This window comes from Peromyscus maniculatus, chromosome 9 (genome assembly GCF_049852395.1).
Source record: "Peromyscus maniculatus bairdii isolate BWxNUB_F1_BW_parent chromosome 9, HU_Pman_BW_mat_3.1, whole genome shotgun sequence".
In the NCBI taxonomy this organism is placed as follows: domain Eukaryota; kingdom Metazoa; phylum Chordata; class Mammalia; order Rodentia; family Cricetidae; genus Peromyscus; species Peromyscus maniculatus.
Window position 1 is genome coordinate 90,441,407 of NC_134860.1, and position 17,412 is coordinate 90,458,818.

Below are 17,412 nucleotides of genomic sequence, written 5' to 3' on the forward strand. Positions count from 1 at the left end.
GAAGCTGGGCTTCTTCCTGCTTAATCTCAATCTAAATGAAGCCTTGAGCAAAAGGCAATTCAGGTCTTATAAAACAATGGCTAAGATGTTAGCCATGAGTATTTTCTCAAAGTTTATTTCAGCGTGTGTGAAATTCAAAGGAAAGAAAATAAATGGTTTAAGTAGTGTGGGAAGAAATTACTGATTAGAAACTAGGAGCCCTGTAAATGAAAATGGAAGGTTTAATGATTTTTGCCTTAGTGGCTAAACCCCTTCTAAGGCATGCTATTAGGAAATGATTTAAATATCTGTTGAAGAGTCACATGGGGGCTAATTCCAAAGGTGGTTTTGGACCCTTATTAAAAATGCAGTGAAATTCAACTCTACATTACAACAGTAATTAACTGTGGTTAACAGCCTCCCAATGAGGTGCAATTACCTTTAAATTAATTCTCAATTTTAAGATGTATATCTAATGCATTCATTTATCAGTTAATTGATAATTCTGAAGTTAAATTAATATAAAAGTCTCAAGTATATGACAGAGCAAACATTTTTCATTCATTTGAGAATATTTTATTGCTACATCTTGCAAATAATACTTACAGAGACCATCTTCTTTATTACAGCAAAATCTAATAGTCTTAAAATAGTGGATGAGAATAAGGAGATGACTAGAGGGCTTGCTCATTTACTGAGCCATTTAAATTTGCAATAGTTCATAAGTGCAATAATAATTCTCTTTGTAACAAAATAATTATTTTCACATTTTTAAAGTAAATTGACTCTAGTTATTTTATAATGGGTCAGAAATGTAGGAAATATAAATTTATAACAAACATTCGACATAGTTATATTTCTAAATGGCTTACCCCAAACTATAATAACAGATTAGAAACATTTCATGATTGTTTAATGGAGGGTGGATTTCTATTAATCAAATCTTGCTTTATACCAATTCTCATCATTAAATGGAAAGACCCATTTGTTAAAAGTAAAAATGCCTCTGGAAAGGTTAAATGATTAAAATTAAGGGAAAGAAAATTTAAATATGTACTAGAGACAAAATGATAATTGTACAGATATCTAAAAATCTAATAGTAAAACCATTTAGCAAATAAAACTCAGGGTATAGATATGTAGGAAGGAGTTTTGAATTACAGTTGGATTACTCCTTTTCAGTGATTTAAAAATTGTAGAGCATGTAATCACTAATATTTTATTGACTTTGTTCAGTCAGTACTTATCTAACCTTGAATTATCTTACTACTTCTTTCTTTGTACTTTGAGTTATAACATTACTATTCTTTTATTCTCCTCTGTCCTTTGACCTTACCGACTTCTATTGAGGTACCTCCAACTGGTAATATCTGTAGAGGTTGTCACAGGAATGCTGGAGAGAAAAAATTCCCAAAGAGACCACAAAGAGTTTCAATATCTAAACAATGGAAAGAAAGTTGATGGCCTCTGTTGAGCTGAATCACAAAGAGCACACGAGATCTGTAACAAGTATAAAGCACCCAAGACTGGGGAAAATCCTGTAATTTCTGAAAAGTAAAGGGACAATAATGTAAAACAAGAACATTATTTAGTTCTCTCATTATATAGAATTAAAAATGATAAAGGACTCTCTAAACTTCCTTAGACACCATTCTAAAGGAAGCTCAGGTTATAATTCTTATTTAAACAAGTGTCTGCAACTTTCAAGATACAGTTTTTACAAATAATGATTTTGTGCCTATCATGCCAAATATTAGACTACTAATTGAAAATATTCACTCTAAATGGAATAAACTACCCAAAATTCTGATGCAAAAATCTCAAATTCTGAGATGAATAGACACTACAAGCAAAATCTGAACATGTTGCTCAAGAAATGATTAGATAAAATTTGGAGTATATGCATATTATAATAATATTGAATCATTAAAAGGAATAAAATCTTGTCATTTGTGACAGTAGGGATAGAATCAGATATCATTATGCTAAGTAAAATAAAGCTGGTATAAAAGAACAAATATATAGTCTTACTTAGTACTTTGTTTTTCTAGACAGTGAAGATCAGAAATTATGCACAATAGCTAGAAAGATTTGCTTGTTCTCATCACATTGATCTGATATATGCTTAAGATGACAAATATGCTAATAGCCTTGATTTTATCATTATATAACATATGCATGAATTAAAACATGACATTTCCCCCATGTGTAAAATTTTGTTTTAATCAAATTTGTAAGATTTATGTGAATATTTGAACTTTCTGGAGTTAAAATTTGTTGCAGAAAAACACAGTGAAAATTTATTTATTATATAAGGTATATAAAAATTTACTTAAAGCTATTATATTTGCTAATGTAGTGTGACCAGCTGCCATATGTTCAGAGGACACCTTTTTCCATCCTGTTGTAAATAATAGTATCTATCCCTCTTCATTACCTGAGCCAAAATGAACCTTTATTTCTTTAAGTTGTCTTTGTCTGGTATCTTGTTACAACAGTGAAAAATATTACTAATGCATTATTCCAATTGAATTAGAGATTCAATAGAATCCTTGTCAAAATTTTAATACCATTCTTCAAACAAACAGTGGGTAACAACCATGAAATTCATATGAAGTAAGAAAACCCCATCTGGTAACTATGGGTGAAAGTTGAGGCATGGCAATATCCTAAGGAAATAGTAGCTACTTAATGGAAGTGAAGTGTTGGGTCCACAGCTATTGTTCTTGAGTCTTTCTTCATACCTATTGTATTGTAGTACTTCTTCCTTTATGTCTGATAATGTTTGCTTCATAAAATTAAGTGTTGTGACAGTTGCTCCTAATGTAGTTATGCTTTCTTGTTAACTCCATTATTTATTATCTATAATGACCCACACTTCTTTCTGTAGTCCTTAATTTAAAGCCTATATTATCAAATATAAACATGTCTTGTTTGATTTTGGCTTCATCGCTGTTCTTTCGGTCTGTATCTTTAAGAGTAAAATGAGTCTGTCACAGCAATTGGCAAGCCTTTTCCCCTGATGATTAGCTCTTATAATGTCACAGGGGGCAATCAGGTTGCTGGGGAGACATTTATCAAAAGTCTTTCAAGCAAATAAGGGGGAAATTTGCTCAACACTGCAGTTTGTAGTAATATGCTGGGGAAAACAATCAGATAGCTGCTCCAGGAGGGAATCCATGCTTGCTTTTGTAAACCTATGGCTGGAGATGTCATACATGCTAGAAAACAACCTAGAAACACCATTTTCCTAAATGAACATAATATTTGACTGTCTTATAAACGTTTAACCTTATACCTACAGATTAATGAAGGTCTCCCATCTCATCACAGGAGCTTGATTTGAAAGTGGACTATTACAGAGAATCACAACTCTTCAAGGTGCCAAGAACAATTGACAGATGTGGACCTGTCCCTAAAGAGACAGAGCATCACGCCTACACCCACCTGTGGGAGAGAAAGTGCAAAGATTATGAGGGCCAGAGGACTGAAAAACTGCTGAGAAATGGTAGCTTCTAGATATGACAGGAGTTTTTACACCCAGGAGCTCTCAACAACAAAAGTTGCCCGAGGGAGACCTGTACAAGACCATACTTCTGTATATCAGCCACAGATGGTAGACAAGTTCACAACACACCCCCAGTGTTGAGAAGCTCTAGGAAGTCCAGGGTTATTGAGGAAGAGTAAGTTTTCTTCAGTATAAGACCCTGATAGGTTTTTATTGTTTATATCTACTAAGGCAATCTCAATGGGGGGGGGGTCTTTTCTTTTTACCGTCTTTCACATCATGCCTCCTAATTCCACCTGTCTCTTGCCCCTCACCCAAAATAAAACAAAATAAATTTTTAGAGAAGAAAGGAAAAAGAAAAGGAAGAAGGGGAAAATCTCATCATGGAAGCGGCAGTGTGACACGGTGAGTCACACAGTAAACCCCTTTATCCATGCATGTTTATATGCAGGCATTCATTACACAGAATCATTGGTCTGGTTCAAGGTCCCTGGTCTCTGCTACACCATCACCATTGATACTGAGCCTTCACTGGGACTATTCCTGGACATCCCATTGCTGCTCTGTGGAGATCCTCCAGCCCTGGGTCTACAGGACCAACCCCCATGTTCCACCTCCCTTGCTCCAGCAGACCACAGATGGTGTGGATGTTGAATTGGGCCAACACATAACCTTGGGTCTGGGCCTGGGTAGTTGTAGGGTTGGTCAGCTCACCAGCTGTCCCCTGTCTTCGCCACCAGTGTAGGTAATCTAAATGCTTTATTTGGAGAATTGAAGATTATTATTATTTGTATATTTTCACCTGACATTTCCTTCAGGATATAATGACTATTTTGCATATCCTTTGTCTCTCCCCCATCTCTGCTGTTTGTGATTTGATTGTTCTCTATATTAGTGAGATTTGTTTCCTTTCAGCTTTTCTCTTGTTGACTTGCTTTTCTAGAGAAATATCCACTTTCAGCTGGTTTTATCGAGGTGTTTCTTTGTCTTTTTCTTTTAGATGAATGACCCCCCCTTACCTTGATTAAAAGGTTAATCTGATGATAGTTGCAATAATGGCATTAATTTCATTAGGGTATTTTACCACTTTTTGATCCATTCCGCAGGTGATATTCATGCCTGGTACTGTAAAACAAGCCAAGAACACATGGATTAGGAAGTCACAGAACCTAGGCTATGTTATCATTTTATTAAATTAATATAGTATTAATATCTATTCTAAATACTTATCTTTATATCCATAGAAAAATGAGGCTCCCCACTCTCATCAGAGGACCTATAGTACAAACTTGACAAATAAGTTAATTTTTTTCCTCCACCAGACAATCTAGGGTTTCAGTATTCTACACACAATGGCTATGGTGCATATACATAGGAAACTGTAATGTAATCTACTGATGTTACCTGAATGCTAACTGCTTATACTCCATTTTTTTCTTCCTTTCTTATTCCAATACTTCTTTGACAGGAAGTATCACATCCAGTGCTGAGAATCTAACTTCTTTCCAGAATTCTGGATCATCCCAAGGATTATGCACTTCTCAGAGAACTCCCAGCTGCCTCTCAATTTTATCTCTATCTCCCTTTTCCTAATGGAAGTCTGAACTTTAAAATTCTGTACTGTTCATCTTACTGCTCAAGGTCCTCCAAAGCTGAGGTAGGTTTGAATGTTCTTTAAAGTTAACATTTCTTTCTTTCTTACATTACATTCTCAGTGTAGATGCAGTCAGTACTTAAAAATAGCACACAGATTTGTTTAAAAAATAATATAAGGTTTACAACAGTATTTTTAAGCTTCAAAGTGCCCTGACTTTTGAAAATTGAATTTCAAAGTGATGTGCAATAAAAACATGAAATGCATAATATAGATTTGTAGGTCATTTTTAATGTAGACAAAAGGAGTAATCTCACACATATTTAAAATACTTGGAGTGACAATTTAAAACTTTCAAATATTCCCCAATATACAAAATAATCCATATATTAATTAAATGTAACACTTAATGTATTTTGCAGCATTTGCATTCAGATTCCAAACATTCTGTAAATCATTCCTATTCTGAGTGTATACATGTAACATCTATCACTAGATTCTTAGTGTCATACTGTCAAATTCAGAGAGGCAGTGCTCAAATTAAATACTCTAGTTCAAGCTTTAACATAGAAATGAAAGTTGATCTAACTTGACAGTTCCCTAGAAATAATCACTCTGACATGCCAAAGATGGGACATGACTAGATCTCTATATTATTCAAAATGATGGCATCTAGAGAAAGGAAAAGAAGTGAAAGATAGTTCTACAGACATGAATGAAAACATCTCAAGACTAAAAAATGGTGTAACTCATAGGGTCAAGGCAGCTGAGAATACAACAGTGTATATCATTGCATCTCTTCCTTCTTGTTCCCAACTGGCTTCCATCTTCATTGAATTCCCCAGGTATGAAAAAAATCAAAAATATGTCTAGGCCAATCTAAGCCAAACTTTTGAAATTTGATGTTCATAGCCAGTGATACTATTTAAAATGTAATCTCTGTGTTTACAAGTAGTCAGGATATAAATGCACTAGGAAACAGTAGTCATCTTCCACCTAAATTTTTAAATTAATGGACTTCATTCTGTAATAAAATCCTTATAAAGTAGGGCAAAACTTTTGCATATAAAAGCAAGTACTGTTTGATTGGTTATTTACACCTGAGATTAACTTTTACTACTGAAAAATTTCCCCCATTTTACACTTTTTTATTAATAGAGTGATTGTTAAATCTGTTTTAATACTTTAAAACAATGTCAGCTCAAATACTACCCATTAAAGACATTAATATTTTTTCACATGATACCATCCAAATGAAGACTCAGTGGGTAAGGATTGCTTCCAGACTTGTAGCTCAGATACCTTTGCCCCACAGAACCTAAAAAGTCAGTGTTTAGTTCACAATAACAGCACTCCACAGAGTTAGCCTTTGAGAACAAAATAACTAAGCTTAATCAGCTGTGGCATTTCCTCCTCCCTGCTCACAGGGGAGAACTGGAATTAACAGATAACTCCAGTAACACTGACTGACTCATGTTCACTTGGGGAACTCAAATTTGGAAAGATAAAAAAAATATATTTGTGAGATAAATTGCTGAGACACTGTTAATTTATTTTATAACTGTGATAAGTAAAATATTTGAGGTGATATGTAATAACTAAAGAAGGACAAACAATATTTATATCATGGAACAATCATTAGTTTTAATTAGCACATCTCAATCCTCACTGTCAAAATATTTTCCCAGTTATTTACAAATATCTAAGAAAATGTTGACATTCAATTTCTTCATTCAAAATTAAGCATTTTAGTTTAAATACATTGACAGTTCTTACTATATCATAATTTTTGTACTTAATATGTATAATATTTCGTTTTGGTGCAATATTTATATAAGCTTTTGCCACAGATTAGAGATTATGTAAAAATATTATACACTATTATGATTGTTTCCTAATAATTTTTATTAAACAGCAATGTGACCATTGCTTTTGAATTTCAAATCAACAAATTCAAATTTCTTGGTTAGGTAAACTAATCACTAAAATTCCTCATGACAATTTTATTATGCATTAATTGTTTATAATTTAGCTGTGGGGAAAACACAAAATGATACTTGATTTGCTTAATTAATCTTAAAAAGTTATTTCTTTATTTTTTGAGATTGTAATATTATTGCATTATTTTCTCCTTCCCTTCTCCCCTTCCAAGCCCTCTCATATACATTTCCTTATTTTTTTCAAGTCCATGCTTCATTTTTCATTAATTGTTCATGACCCATGATTAAATGTGCAAGCCATACTTTCTGAAGACCAGCTATCAGTCCACAACACACACAGAAAGCAGATCACAGCTGCCTATAACTACAGCTCTAAGGTACTTGGCTTCAGCACACCTGTACGCATGTGGCTCCTGAATGCACATGCATAAACACATAAATAAATATAAATAAATAAATATTGATAGCATGCAAATAATGGATTTCGTTTTTGTGTTTTCATTCATATGATTTCATATTTTTTCTCACCCTCCCTTTTCTAACTCTCCATTTTGAAAATGAAATTTACAATATCCTGATATAAAATCTGACCAATTTTTAACATGAAAATTTCTTCTTTTACTCACATTATCAACTCTATAAACTTTCTAAAATTCTTGGTGAGGTGACACAGTACACTGGAAACTAAGTATAAACATTTATAGAAGCAAAGCAAAAAGGAACCTCTTCAAACCTACTGTTGTTCCCTTAAGTGGTATTGTAAATACAATAAAATTAATATTTAGTATGATTTACAATAACTCTATTTCTTCCAGCCAAAGCCTGCAGGCTTGAACTACTTTATGGCAGGTTTGTGGCATTTGGGCTTGACCTGCAGCATGGCGGGATTGAGGTGTCTCCAAGCCGCACATTATGCTGCGTGGTGGATTTAGTCTTTGCTAGTACAGACAAAAAAAAAAAAAAAAAAAAAAAAAAAAAAAAAAAAAAAAAAGGTTTCTGGGCTACAGGCTGCTGTGATAGAAGCATAGACTACTGCTTCACAGAGTCTGCATGGTTCCCCCAGAGCTGGCAGTAAACATAGTTCCACCATGTTGGAAAGCTGAGATGGGCGGAGTCAGCAGCCAAGGCTGCCAGTTCAGTACTAATCACTGTAGTTTAAAGCATTAGATTCACAATAAGGCAGATATAGATGGAATAAGATTTTAAATGGTCTACAGTATATGTAAAAATGTATGTAAGCTTAGAAGAGGGAAGAAAATGAATATATATATATATATATATATATATATATATATATATAGTTATATAAAGAGTTTTAAAAAATAAAGGCTTTAAAGAGACAGTAAAGGTAATATAAAAAATAAGCTACGTAAAGATGGCTATTACACAGAGTCTGGATTATATTGTCTTTGGGATTTTTAACTGCAGAAAGACATTTGATTGTAAAAGCTGCTAAGTTAAATCAATATGTATATTTTAAAGATACCTTAATTTCAAAATGTATGTCTAAGGATACGTTGCTTTTGGAAAAGAGGTTCTGCTTTTGTTTCCACAGAAGCTGAGACCATATGGATTGTTTCCAGGCTAATATGGTTTGAATTAGGTCTCCAATGACACCATGGCCCAGATCATCCAACAACCAAAATCAACTTCAAGGTAACTGGCTCAGAGAATACAGCCTCACAGACTACTTCAGGCAGGACTTGACCACAATTCTTAATTTTTTCAGTATCCCCATAAAAATACAGTGCCCTTTATCAGCAGGAAGTAGCCTAGAAAACTATGCCCACATTCCTAAAAAATGGATTATAGATATTTGTCTTTATTTAGGTTGTTGGTTACCAATTGTTATGGGTCATAGTCAATATCTTTCTAAAAGAAGAAAGGGTGATATGATATAGAAATATAGGATATAATAGGTATGATAGGATAAAAGGGTGTAATGTTGAACCTACTTTTCAAGAGCAACTTGCTTAAAATGTTTTACATTGGTATAGATTTCAGTTTATTGTTACAAATTTAAAAGTAATTTTGTTATACTGTATGTATTTTTCTACTCTTGTTTAAGGTATTATGTTTGCTCAGCTCATTTAAATTGTAATGGATAATCAAGAAATGCAGATTAATAATTAGTCTTCTGTGATAGTCAAACTTGTAAAATCATGTTAAATTTTCTAGATATACATAGATATAATTCAATTATGTAGGTAATTTTCAAATACTTCAAAGACCTAAAGAACATGGCATTTAAAATATTTTAAGATTTTGATTTTCTGGACATTGAGACATGTCTGCTCCGGGCAGCACCAATCTACTTAAGAAAAGATAATGATCATTGAAGAAACTCATTACAGAGTTTGCTTTCTTTGTTGCAAAAGTTACCACTGGCTGAAAAAGTGCCCTTGTGTTGACTGCTTGATGGTATGTTATATAAACTAAACATGTAGGACCCATAGGTAGGTGACCACTGAATTTTGCAAGGCAAAATGGTACTTCAGGTTCCTGCTTCACAGAAGAAACTGCCAGACATTTTACAGAACACAGAAAAAGTGATTGAAGACCTATGGACTGAAGATTGATGGATGCCCCAGCATTACAGAGGAACTTTGGATGACTGTCCAGGCAGACAGCTGTCTCTGTCATTCTAGATTTTTGGAAGTTGCTTACAATGTTCTTCCTGTTTACTTAGGTAATATTGTATCCTTCTGAGGTCTTTTATGTAGTTGAAGACTAGATAGTTATAATTTTTCTTGGTTATAATTAAAAGATAAATTAGATACAAAATTTTAGGCTCACAAATATAGGACAGATAGAATATTTTCTTTAATTTTGCCAAATACAAATAGACTAGATATTGTAACTGTAATTCTTGCTTAATAACTGTTTGTCATATGTAATATTACTAAGTTAAAGTTAAAACCATCCTTTTTAATTAAACAGAAAGGGGAAAATGTTGTGGGATAATGCTTTTGTACACTGGTTTAATAAAATGCTGATTGGCCATTAACCAGGCAGGAAGTATAGGTAGAATAAGCAGACAAGGAGAATTCTTGGAAGAAGAAAGCTGAGTCAGGAGATGCCAGCCTGCCATCCAGGGAGCAGCATGTAATGGCACACAGGTAAAGCCACAGAACAGGTGGTAACATATAGATTAACAGAAATGGGCTGAGTTTAAGTGTAAAAGCTAGTCAGTGGAAAGCCTGAGCTAATGGCCAAGCAGTTTTTATTAATATAAGCCTCTGTGTGTTTACTTGGGTCTGAGTAGCTGCTGACTGGGCAGGACACAGAAAAGCTTCAGCTACAATTGAAAATCTCTTTATACAACACATTATTTTTATTATTAATTTATTTCTTCTCTGATTGTGGTGTTGCCTCCTACTTCTGACATAGACTTTGTTAGGTTTTGTCTGCGTTGTGTTCTTACCCTTTGCAAGGAAACGTCACGAAACACGACAGAATCCGCTTATAGAGTTTATTAGAAACAGGATAGAAAGTGCAGGCCTGTGGGAAAGACACGTGCGTGGAGAAGAGGGGGGGGGAATATCGCGCCGGACTTTTAAAACCGGCTGGGGGCGTGGCCAGGTCACGTCACTACATGGTCATGTTGCGCGCTTACATCACCATGCAATGGCACGGGACTCTGATAACGCGAGACCCCTTGGCCCGGAACTTGCTAGGCGGAGGTATCCTAGCTACGGGACGCTCTTTTGATGCGGAAGTGGCTAGGCGGAAGTGCCCGCCCAGTAAATATAGCCGCATTGTGAACCCTTCATTCCCGACTCTTTTACTTTTAAAAAAAAGAAAAATTGTGGTTGACTGGGTGCGGGGGCGACGTTTCTCTCAAAGACTGCTTCCAGCTGAATAGTGGGCGTCGGCTGGCTCTTGGGGCGGGGGGGGGGGGGGGGGGGGCGTGAAGGGTATCTTGTGAAGTCCGGGAGTAATGGTGAAAGTCCTGGAACGACGTTCTGCCTTCTCCTGGTTCCGCGGCTGTCCATCCGTGCTGGTGCTGGGGACCTCCTGTGTCGTGGCTGGGGGCCTCCCATTTAACAAGATACTGTTGACATAGAGAGAGCTTAGAGAGAAAGAATCATTATTATTTTGTTTTGGAGAATGGCCCACTGACTCCGCAGGCAGACATGCTGGCGGTAGCTTTTAAGGTGTACCATGGTAGAGATGAAAAAGCCCATAGAAGGAGCTGCCAGATGCTGGCAAGCACTGTCCGACCGGCTCCCCGAAAGCCGTCTGGTTCCTGTTACAAGTGCGGGAGAGAAGGCCACTGGGCACGGGCGTGCACCAACGGCACACGAAAGGCACCGGCAAAGCCTTGTCCGAAATGCCACAAGAGGGGTCACTGGTCAGCTGACTGTCCTGATGTCCCAAGCGACACAGGAACGCCAGATGAGGATGAATGTGACAACGACTCTCCGGCTGACTTTGTAGGCGTGGCCTACAACGAGGATTGACGCTGCCCGGTTTCCGCCCCGGCCACTCCCATCTCATACAGGGAACCAAGGGTAGTGATCAAAGTTAATGGGCACCCCATCTCGTTCCTTTTGGACACCGGAGCTACCTACTCTGTCCTGAGAGAGTTTTGGGGGCCCACCTCTCCTTCTCGTCTCCCTATTGTCGGGGTTGGGGGACAGCCTTATCTGCCTCAACAGACACCGCCACTTAATTGTATTTTCAGAGGCATCCCTCTCACACACACATTCTTAGTGGTGCCAAGCTGCCCTGTACCTTTAATGGGGAGGGATCTCCTAGCTAAGGTAGGGGCGTCCATTTCTTTCGCCCCACACATGTGCCTCATCCCAGACGCGCCAGTGGCTCCCCTCCTCCTCCTCCTAGCCACTAACTCTACAGACTCCAAATATGCTTTTCATATCCTCCTGTCCCACGCTGCTATTTGGAGGGAGCATGGACTTCTCACAGCAAAAGGAGGATCCGTGTCTCAGGCCATATAATGACCATGCAGCAGGAAAAGTTAAATATCTCCTCAGGCCAGTTCTAACACCAGGTCTTTTTCCCAAGCCTCCAGCTGTTCCAGACAGTCTGTTAACCCCTCTTTTATGTCATCTAAGGTCTATTCTATGGAGCTATGCGGACTGTTCACTGCCTCAGCCATGTGACAATGCTTGCCCATCTCCAATACACATTGGGGATCAGGTTCTTCTTTCCCCTCCGGGTCAGCGTCCTACACCCCTTTCCCTTAAGTGACAGGGACCCTTCAAAGTAATTCTTGTAACCCCTACAGCTGCTAAACTCGAGGGCTTTCCTCACTGGGTCCACCTGTCTCACCTAAAACCTTTTATCTCACCTCCATCCCAGAAGAATCTCTCTTCATATACAGTGAAACAAACAGGGCCTCTCACTCTCAAGCTCCAGAGGACATCAGGATCCCCTGCTTTGCCGCCAATTCCAGAGGAATAAGGTACCACCCCTTCCTTTTCCAACCAGGGCCACACAGAGCCGGAGGCAAAAAGGACCATCAAAAATATCCAGGCGGTAAGGAATAATGTAATACAATAATTTATCATTGTTCAATACTCAACAACTGATCACCTGTGTTTCCCAAGTGTTAACCTAATAAGGAGAACAGGTGTCTTAAGTAAACTACCAAAGCAGGTGCTTTAAATGAATTACCTCTAATGAGGCTTGTCTCAGATAAAAATTAAAGCAGAGTACTAAGACCAGATCTACCTCAGGTAAATGTCACATGCCTCTATCTGGGCAGGCCAAATCTACCTCAGACAAATGCCAACTCCAAAACAAAATAATAATGATTCTTTCTCTCTAAGCTCTCTCTATGTCAACAGTATCTTGTTAAATGGGAGGCCCCCAGCCACGACACAGGAGGTCCCCAGCACCAGCACGGATGGACAGCCGCGGAACCAGGAGAAGGCAGAACGTCGTTCCAGGACTTTCACCATTACTCCCGGACTTCACAAGATACCCTTCACACCCCCCCGCCCCAAGAGCCAGCCGACGCCCACTATTCAGCTGGAAGCAGTCTTTGAGAGAAACGTCGCCCCCGCACCCAGTCAACCACAATTTTTCTTTTTTTTAAAAGTAAAAGAGTCGGGAATGAAGGGTTCACAATGCGGCTATATTTACTGGGCGGGCACTTCCGCCTAGCCACTTCCGCATCAAAAGAGCGTCCCGTAGCTAGGATACCTCCGCCTAGCAAGTTCCGGGCCAAGGGGTCTCGCGTTATCAGAGTCCCGTGCCATTGCATGGTGATGTAAGCGCGCAACATGACCATGTAGTGACGTGACCTGGCCACGCCCCCAGCCGGTTTTAAAAGTCCGGCGCGATATTCCCCCCCCCTCTTCTCCACGCACGTGTCTTTCCCACAGGCCTGCACTTTCTGTCCTCTGTTTCTAATTAAACTCTATAAGCGGATTTTGTCGTGTTTCGTGACGTTTTCCTTGCAAAGGGTAAGAACACAACGCAGGCAAAACCTAACAGACTTCCCACCTCTAGTTTATGAAATAAGATGTACAGTAGTCTAGTCATTAATATAAAATTAAGTGACCATGTTTGTAAAGTAACCAGAAAAATAATTCCAACTTAAAAAATGCTGTACAAACCTAAACAGAATTTTCAGCAGAATCTCAAATGGCAGAGAAACATTTGAAGGAATGTTCATTGTCCTTAGCCATAAGAGAAATGCAACTCAAATCAACTCTGAGATTCTATCTTACACCTGTCAGAATGGCTAAAGACCAAAACTCAAATGACAGCTTATGCTAGAGAGAATTCAGAGCAAGGGGAAAGATCATCTAGTCTCAGTGGAAGTACACACTTGAACAGCCACTTTGGAAATCAATATGGTTGTTTCTCAGAAAATTGAGAATCAATCTACCTCAAGATCCAGTGACATCCCTCCTGGGGCATATACACAAAGAGTACTCAGTCATACCACAAGGATAATTGCTCAACTATATTCATAGCAGCTTTATTTGTAATGACCAGAATCTGAAAACAACTTCAATTCCCCTCAACCAAAGAATGGTTAAAGAAAATGTGGTATATTTACACAATGGATGTTGAAAAAAATGACCTGAGCAAATTTGAAGGCAAATGGATGGAACTAGAAAGAACACCCTGCATGAGGTAACCCAGACACAGAAAAACAAAGAGTATATACTCACTCTTAAGTGGATATTAGCTGTTAAGTAAAGGATCACCATGTTATAATCCACAGCCCCAGAGAGACTAGATAACAAAGGGGGTCCAAGGGGGAATGCATAAATCTCCCTGGAAAGGGGAAATAGAAGAGATCTCTGTGGTGGATTGGGGGCAGGTAGGGATGTGAATATGAAGAATCTGGTTGGGGGACAGCATAAGCCGAGAGAATACCAAAAAAGATAACTTGAAAGGGAGGCTTTTCTAGGTCATGTGGAAACCTAATGCAAGGGAAACTCCCACCGATCTACAAGGATGACTGCAGCTAAGACTACTAGCAATAGTGGATACATAGCCTGAAGTAGTCATCCATTGTGATCATATTGGTGACTACCCCAATTATCTTCAGAAAGCCTTCATCCACTAACAGTTGGAAACAGATACAGAGACCCACAGTCAAACTTTAAGCAAAACTTGGGGAATCCTGCTGAATAGAGGAAGGAAGGATTGCATATGTCAGGGAAGTGTCAAAGACATCACACACACACACACACACACACACACACACACACACACACACACACACACAAAAAAAAAAAAAAAAAAAACCCACAGAAATAGATAGCCTGGCTCATAGGAATTCAAAGAGTTTGAACCAAGAACCAGGGAACCAGCATGGGACTGAGCTCTACATATATGTGACAGTTGTGTAGATTGATCTAGTTGTGTGATTCCTAACAAGGGTAGGAGAGGCTGTCTCTAATGCTTTGGCTGGCTCTTGGGAACCTATTCTTCTGCTAAATCACCTTGCCCAGTCTAAACACAAGAGGAGGTGCTTAGTATTATGGCAACTTGATATGCTATGCTTTGTTAATACCCATGGGAGGCCTGCCAGTTTCTGGACAAAAAACAGGAGGAGTGAATCAGGGGAGGGCAGAAGGGAGGTGGGATAAAGGAATAGTAGGATAGGAGGGTGGGGAAACTGAGGATTGGATGTAAAACAAACAAATTAAATAAATAGAATTCTTAGTTAAGCTTCTGGCTTTTGTTTGCCAAGAATGGTAAGAGCAGGAATGTTAAAAGGGTGTGTGGGGCGGTTATATCATAGCTAAGGCTTAATGTGATGTTACAAGTAGCTGAAAAATCTTGAAATAAATTTTCAGAAAAAGAATCTTGATGGCAGAGAGAATCCAGGAAGTAAGCTATAGTATTTCTGATATTTAATTACTGCATATAGAAGTTTAAGCTAAAATATCCAGTTACTAATTAAAGAAACATTCTCCTAAGGTATTAAAACAATGCGACACAAGTAGTTTACCATTGTGTCCCAAGTTATAGACAGAAAGGAACAGGAAGCTCTGACGTACAGAATTGCAGATGTCTGTAGACAGAATTGCATTCAGTATTTCAAACACAGAAGAAACAATAATTTATAATGTTTCTGCAATAAACATTGGAGGAGATGGATACATTTAATCTGATTTAAACATGTAATATGTAAGTGTGTCAGATTATATTTGATGCCACTCAATGTACATGATTTTTAATGTGTTCATTAATTCAAGGAAGAAAAGACAATAGGAAAAAAATGGGGTAATTATATTTTAATTTTAAAAGATTTTAATTAAAAAGTTAAAATAAAAAACTAAAAAGTTAAAATATTAGCTTGAAGAAATAGCTTAGTAGATAAGAGCACCAGCTCTCCATCCAGAGGAACAGTGTTATATCTCCCAAACTGCCTAGTAGCTCACAATCCTCAGTAACTCCCATTCCAGATTTTACCTTGGATTCCTTCTTCTGCCCTCTGAGGACTCTGTACACATGTTGTATACAGACACCCTTGCAGACAAGACATCTCCACAACCAAAAATAATTCTTCTATAAAAGTCAAAATATACTTATTATTTATGTAAATTAGCACACAGATTTCTTTAAACAATACAGTAATTAGTGTTTTTGGCTAGTCAGTAAAATCAAATCTAAATTAGCTTTATTATAACTGCCTTCTTAACATGGAATTAAATATACAGAATAAGCATAAGATAGAGACAAAGTTGAATCCTGGTCACAGAAAACTAAGAATCCTTGCAATATTACTTTATTTTTAAAGGATATTTTATAATAGAAGAATCATAAAAATGTTGAATACTTCTTCAGAGGTCAAATAATGTGAGTAGAAAACATATTCAATGAGTCATAGTGATTGGGCACAAGTTTGTCATTGAATAAGTATATTTAAATGGTGATAAAACCGATGAAGTAAGAGGCAAAGTTAAATTCCCCAAATGGAAAAATAATTAAGTAACAGCATGGGGTTCATTAGAAAGATGAAGAGACGAATTCAATTCATAAAAATACACCATCCTTGTGAAGTTAAAAGGGCAGGTCCTTGGTTTTACCAACGGCATAAGAAATGGCATGGCTGTGAAAATATGCAGGGTGTTTTAACTGGTATCAGAAAGAACATAATATTCTTACATAACACTAGATATATATCCTGGCACACAGAAATCCATAGATAACTGCTGTGAGTATCGCTCTGTATAAATAAAATGCTGATTGGCCAGTAGCGAGGCAGGAAGTATAGGGAAGACTAGCAGAGAAGAGAATGCTGGGAAGTGGAAGGCTGAGGCAGAGAGATGTTGCCAGCTGCCATCAGAAGATGTTAAAATAAGGATAAGCCACAAGCCACGTGGCAACTTGTAGATTAATAGAAATGGTTTCATTTAAGATATAAGAACAACTAGCTAGAAGCCTACCATGGCCATACAGTTTATAAGAAATATATATCTCTGTATGTTTACTTGATTGGGTCTGAGTTGCTGTGGGACTGGTGGGTGAGACAGATTTGTCCTGACTTGTGGGCCAGACAGGACCAGAAAAACTCTAGCAACAGATAACAATTAGATAAAATTTGTTACATCACAGAGCAAGATAGAGGAAGCACAGTGGAGACATGTGTTGCACACACCCTTTAAAAGAATTGAGGAAAAGGTTATGGAAGCAAATCAAAATGATAGGAAATTTGATTAAAATTAATGAAAGCTGCATAAAATGGGTTATGAGTTGAATATGAATAGGCAAAGGAAACTTTTCAAATAAAAAAGAGAAACAAACAGAGTTACAGTCAAACAAGCTTCTCCAAAGAAGAAATATAATTCCATTCAAGAGGAAAGCACTTGGGAAGAGCCATATGCCTTGACTATTATTTCAGCAAGCCTTCATATGAGGCATGGAACCACACTGTGTGGTTTTGTATGAGATTC